Consider the following 6,595-nt stretch of genomic DNA (forward strand, 5'->3'; position numbering starts at 1 on the left):
AGCCAATGGTTCGGCATGACCCTGGAGGCGAGGGCGGGGCCGAAGTCTGCGCGGTGACGTGAGCGCGCTCCCGGCGGGGGCGGAAAGGGGTAGAGCGTCCGCGGAGGACGACGCGCGAGAAAAAGGAGGCAGGAGGGCGCAGCAAGTCTTTAAAGGGGCCGCGCGCGCCTGCGCCTGCGCGTGCCGGGCTGGCCGAAGGGGTGCGAGCTCCGGGTGCACGTCACAGCCGCCAGGAGGTTCGCCCGGGCCCTGCCCTTGTGACGGGCCGGCCGGGCCAGGCTGGATGGGAGCTGGTGCGCGTTTCTCCCAGGGGTGCCAAGGCCACCGCCCCGCGTTGCCAGGAGGATCCGGAATGGGGCTGCCCCTGGGGCGGGCACGCGGACCGGCTCCGTGGGGTCCGATACGGAGGGGAAGGGGCCCTGGGGCGGCGGCCTGGAGTGAAGGGTCTGGCCGTCCGCAGGGAGGGGCGGATGGCCAAGCCCCGACCCGTCCCTAAGGGTTTGAGGGAGCCGCCTCTGCAGGTGACCCACTGGCCTGGACCTCCCTGTCTCCTCTTTCCCAGGACTCCCCTCGCCCTGCCCAATGGCCTGCTCCACTGAGCGTGGGCATCACATTGTGAGCCTGGGCTGACCTGGGTGCACCCACCCCGCATCCCACACCCCCCCTTCCCACCCGCATCCTGGGAGGCTGAGGGGTGTGGACATCCCTGACTGTGGGCTGCTCCTGGTGCAGCCTGGGAACTGGGGTCCAGCCACATGGGGCATGTGCACCTGGGTGTTCCCCAGGCACCCCATCCTGGCCATCACCTGTTCCTGGGGCTCCAGGCCAACAGCCCAGAGGAGGGCCCTGGGGGTCGCTCTCTCTCCATTCACAGCCAGGCCCCTGCACCCATGCCCACCCCGCGCGTGCTCTGTACTGGGCCTCAGGGCCTTTGCACATGCTCTGTGCCCTGCCCTTGCCCCACAGGCCAAGTGTCACCTACCTCAGCCTTTCTGCCCAGAGGCCTGCTGGGCCCCCAGTTGCTTTGGTCTCTGGGACCTGCTCAGCATGGCACCAGCACACACAGGTGCTCAAGCAGCGGATGGATGCTTTTAGGACCTGGGGCGGGGGGAAGATAGTGGGGAAGGGCTAAGGACATGGGCCCCCACGAAAGCGTGGACATGCCCGTGAACAGCAGCACTGTTCTGAGTGGCCAAAGGTGAGAATACCCAAATGTGCATCAACAGGTGACGAACAGAATACGTCTCCTTGTCTTAAAACATCGCCGTGAATGAGAGCCGGGCCCTGTGGCTGCCCTCGTATGAAATGCCCACAAAGGCAAGTCCACGAATGCAGAAGCAGGCTAGGGCTCCAGGGGGCCGGAGGGTGGGGAGCGACCGCCGACGGGCGCAGGGTCCTTCGTGGGGTGACGAAGGCGGCCTGCAGTTTGGGGTAGTGGCTGCACCACCTGGTTACGATATGCGAACACTGAGATGTGTGTTTTGAAAGAGCGGTTCTGTGGCGTGTGAATTATACCCCGATAGGGGTTGTTCACGGGAGACGTGGGCCGGTGCCCGCCAGGCCAGCGCCCGTCCCAGGCCTGCGGTTTCTCCGGTGGTGGCTCCGCTCTCCTGAGGAGACGCTTCTATCTTCTCCCCCCAGCCTGTTGCCTCTGGCTCCTCTTGCACCGAATTCCCAGAGCGCGCTGTTCCGTTGCCAGTCTCCCGGCCTTTCTCCGCTGCACCTGCACCCGTCCCGTTGCCCGTGGTGCTGGCATGGCTCACTCTCCTGTGCACGTGCCTGAGCGACCCGCCCTCTGCCCGCCCTCGCCTGGGCTGCAGACGTCCTCCCTCCACTCCATCCAACACCCGATAGCCCTCTCTCAGAAAGCACTCCGAAGAGGATCCCCTCCCACCACCCCACTGCCACCAGGTCCCAGCCGCCACCCCCTCAGCGGGTCCCCACGTCTGCCCTCCTGCCCCCAGTCCATTCGCCCTGCACCACCAGAGTGGCCCTTCAAGCCCAAGGCCAGATCACGTGACCCCTTCGCCCATGCACTGGCTCCCATCCCTGACATGTTGCACTGGGCACAGGGCCTCCCTGACCCCCAAAGGTGGGTGTTTGAAATGATACGATGGATGAGCTTCTGGTTGGACTGACCAAGACAAGCAAGCAGAGGCCTGGTGCTGGGGACATCGGTACAGGTCACAGCTCACCTACTGCGCTCCAGCACATCCGGAACCGTGCAGAATACCACACCCTGCCCGGGGGCTCTGTCAGGAAGGCGAGGGCTAATCATTCAAATCGTCAAGGTCATTCTTCAACAGAATACAGGAGGAAAACACGGTAATTTCTGTAGGTGAAGAAAAGCAGCTTTGACACAAGGAGTGGGTTTAATGAGGTCAAAGGACACAAGACGAGCAAAACAAATCTGTCCACGTTCCCAGACAGGAACAATTGTACAGTTAAACTTAATTACGTATGCAACAGCACCAAAGATGGTGACGTACGTGGGGTGAACAGAATGTGTGCACTGGGAACTGTCAGGTGTAGATGACGCGGTGAAAGGTCTGAGTGCGGGGGAGACCGTTCTGAGTTCACGGCTGGGAGGACTTTGTGTCGTCAAGATTTTTCAGAGCCTGTATGGACTCAGCTGTGCCCCTCGCCCAGGTGGCTGTGTTTGGAGGTGATGAAGGATAAATCGGGCCATAACTGCGGCCCGGATCCCACAGGACTGTTAGAAGAGGAAGAGCTACCCAGCATTCTCCCTCCCTCCCAGGAAGAGGCCTCACCCGGAAGCAGCCCGCCGGCACCTAGGTGTTGGACATCTGGCCTCCAGAATTGAGAAGAACCTTTCTGTGGTGATGGGTCGCCTGCACAGACCGACAGCCCCACCCTGATCTATAGATCCAGCGTAATCCCAATCAAAACCCCAGCTTTTTTGCAGACTTTTATGTGCTGATTCTAAAATTTATTCAAGGAAACTAGAAAAGCCAAAACAACTCAGAAGAAGTAGAAAGTTAAGTATTGCAAAAGGGACTCACACTCGCTTTCAAGACTGACTTGAGCCCGGCTGGTGTGGCTCAGTGGTTGAGCATCGACCTATGAACCAGGAGCTCAGGGTTTGATTCTCGGTCAAGGGCCCGTACCTGGGTTGTAGGTTCGATCCCTGCCATCGGAGCATGGGCAGGACGCAACCAATCAATGTATTTCTCTCACATCAATATTTCTCTTTCTCTCCCTCTTCCCTCACTTCCACTCTCAAAATCAATGGAAAAAAATATCCTTGGGTGAGGATTTAAAACCTTCCAACTAAAGAGTCCTGAGGAACTGCTGCGGAGGGAGCCCTTGCTGCTGGCGGGGACCCAGCATGGGTGCCTGGTTCACCCCGAGGTCAGCTGCTGCTCACGCGAGCCGAGTGGCAGGTGGCGGAGGTGAAGGCGCTGGTGCACGCGCTGGACAACTGGTCGGGGGTGGAGACGATGGCGGTGCCGACCAAGATGCCCGACGGGAAGCTCGTCTCTTCGGCACAGGCACGGGAACAGTTAAACTTAATTACGTATGCTTGGAGCAGCTGACAGCTGTCTTTCTGAACGCGGAGAGGATGTCTGTGCCCACCACGAAGAGACTGGAGGCCGCCTGGCGCATGCAGGTGTTTGGCCGACTCACCTCACCGTGGTCCTGCACATCCTCACTGCCACGCCCGGACCAAGGAGGCGCAGCTGCAGGTGGCCCTGGCCGAGCTCCCCCTCCTCAGGTCCAACATGAAGAACGACCTTGCCCACTGGACGGGCATGGAGGCAACTCTCGCTCCGTCACGGGGTCAGGAGAACCTTTCATGCAGGCGCAGCAACGTCTGAGGAAAGACAAGGAGATGAAAATCCGCAGGGCCCTGGAGAGACTCCGGCAGGAGAGGCAGCTGCTGGGCAGACAGCACAGGCAGCGGGAGTTCCTGGTGGGTTCCGCGGTGGGGTAACACCAACTGTGGGAAGGCCACGCTGATCAAGGCTCTGACGGGTGGCAGCGCCATGCAGCCCCGGGATCAGATGTCACGAAGCCTTATATCACGGCGCACATGGGCACCCTGCCGTCCCACGTGACCGTCATCTACACGGACCATTGGCTTCCTGTCCCAGCTGCCCCATAGCCTCATGAGCCCTCTGCCACCCTGCAGGACATGGCCCCCTCAGACATGAGGGATGTGAGCCACCCTGAGGCAGAGCTGCAGAAGGCCAGCGTGCTCACTGCCCTGGGCGGCCTGCCGCAGCGGGACTCTGCTGGAGGAGCACAAGGTGGACCGGGTACCGCCCATGGGGCTACGTGTCCTGGCCGTGTCTGCCCTCCGCGGGCTGGGCCTGGAGGAGCTGAAGGCTGAGCTGGAAGCGGCCGTGCTGAGCGCCACGGGAGGCGAGTGGTGACCCTCCGTGTGCAGTTGGCGGGACCGCAGCTCAACTAGCTGCACGGGGAGGCCACGGTGCAGAAGGTGCAGGTGGTCCCTGAGGCAGGCATGGCCGATGTCACCGTCATCAGCAACACCGCCTACGGCAGGTTCCGGAAGCTCTTTCCAGAATGATCTGCGGACAGTCCTCCCAGCCAGAGACGATGCAGGTCCCGCCTCAGTGTTGTGGCCGGAGGTTGGTGGGCAGATGTCCGGGTTCTGACCCCACCAGGGGATGCATCGGGGTGGGTGCATTGTGGGGACCAGCCTCCCTCCTGACGGTTTGGCTACAGGACGCTTCCCCTCGGTCCCCGTGTCTGTAAATCAGCCTTTGTCCAAAGGAAACCGGACTAAGGGCCTTGTGACCAGAGCAGGAAGTCAGTTCTTGCAGCAAAACTGTGCAGCATCGGCCACTCCAGGTGCCGAGGGCCCCCAGACCGAGGCCTGGACCCCAGACTCAGCTGCAGAACCGGCCCAGGTCCTTCAGGTCCTGGATACTCATGTGCTTCTCAGAGGCCAGCGAGGGGCTGAGCGCATTGCTAGGGAGATGCTCAGGGAAGGGAGTCTCTCCCTTCCTCACGCTGAAAGCATGGATGCGATCTTCCCTTAGACTGTGCTCACCATCGCACGGCTGATCCTCACATCGTCCCATCCTGGGATCATGAAGCAATAGCCTCGACCTCTCCTGACCAAAAAAAGGAAAAAGGTTCCTACAAGAATAGATAACCCGGTAAGAACAGGCGGAAGACTTGAATAGATGCCGTCAGCACATCCGTGCTGCATCAAGGAGCTCTGACATCAGTCGTCAGGGAAACCCCTCTGCACCCCTGCATGGCTATGGCGGGGTCTCTCTTTTCCGCGTCCGGCACGGAAAGGGGAGATGATCCGGTTCTTCGAGTAGAGGGGCGGGGATTGACAAATAAAAGAAAAAGACGAGACACAAAATGGAAGGAAAAAGCTGGAACCGAGTGGGACCACTGCCCTCTTCTGAGGGAGAGACAGTGACCCAGAGGTGATGCAGCGTGTTTATTTTATACCCCCCCATACCAGGAAGTTTCACCAAGTCAAGACAAAGGAGATTTTTTGCGTTCTTGAGCAGCCCGAGTCCTATTCATTCCTGGTGCTTGACTGGATTTACATATCAAAACCCACTTCCCTACACCTGGGCAAAGATAAGAGTCAATGCTGAGAACACATCTGCCTTTTTGGTAAGATGTGTAACCAAGACTCGGCTTTGCCTGTCGCCCTGGGTTCAGCTGACAATCGTTAAGGAAGAATGCCCATGTGCCCTCCCAGGCGCTCTCTACACATGGCCCCAGTGCACCCACGTAAACACTCACCTGCTCCAGAACCACAGCACCAGGGTTGGCAGAGTGTGCCCAGCAGGACCCTCGTGGCTGCTGTCGCTGGGGAAAATGGGGCCTTGGAAAGCTAGGTGCACAGCAACACCATGGCTGTCACCCCACTTCCAGGCACCCCTCGAGCAATGGATATTATATAAAGACACGCACCAATGTCCATCACAGGCAAAACTCGGAAACAAACCAAACACCCATCATGAAGGGATAAGGAACAGCGTGTGGTTTGCTGTGGGCTCGCTCAGCAGCTCGCAGGGGACCTGGCTCACGGCACCGACAGGCACGGGACTTGGTGAAACTCAGACGCAATTACTGTTTGCTTAATGATGTCCGTTTCTGCACACACATAACTTGATTGTTTTTACGCATCCATTGGTTATTCAGATAAGACAATTTCAGATAACTTGATTTCCTATTTTCTTTATATGGAAACTTGCTGTGGACCTAGTGACTAAACTTCAAAATAAAATATTTTATATCCTGAACATTGATTTTAATACCAAAGAAGATGGGGAAGCTAAAATTTGGATATGATTCTTGTTTTTTAATAGAAATTTTTTTTGAAATTGTTTAATAAACACCATAATTGTGATTTTTCAAAAAAAAAAAAAGAAACTCAAGACGCCAGGGAGGGGAGCTCCGACCATCAACAGTTGGGGTGGGGTGTGGCCGGTCTGGGGGAGACACAGGTGACATTCTGGGGTCTGGGAACGCTGCAGCCGGGCTTGGGAGTTCCAAGTCCACATTTATCAAGACTCACTGCATTGTTTAAAGTCTGTTTTCCGTGTATGTGGTCTTTACAGTTAAAACCCCGCCGTGG

The 6,595-nt window shown here is 58.3% G+C and overlaps 1 pseudogene across 1 annotated transcript; it reads left to right on the forward strand.

Annotated features, from left to right (window-relative positions):
• Positions 1–1,136: 1,136 nt before the first annotated feature.
• LOC308242287 (putative GTP-binding protein 6) lies at positions 1,137–5,140 on the forward strand (annotated as a pseudogene). Its single transcript has 2 exons — positions 1,137–1,198; positions 3,300–5,140. The product of its transcript is annotated as a putative GTP-binding protein 6 (transcript).
• Positions 5,141–6,595: the final 1,455 nt, after the last annotated feature.

The sequence above is a fragment of the Plecotus auritus genome, assembly GCF_963455305.1.
Source record: "Plecotus auritus genome assembly, chromosome: 1".
Taxonomy (NCBI): Eukaryota; Metazoa; Chordata; class Mammalia; order Chiroptera; family Vespertilionidae; genus Plecotus; species Plecotus auritus.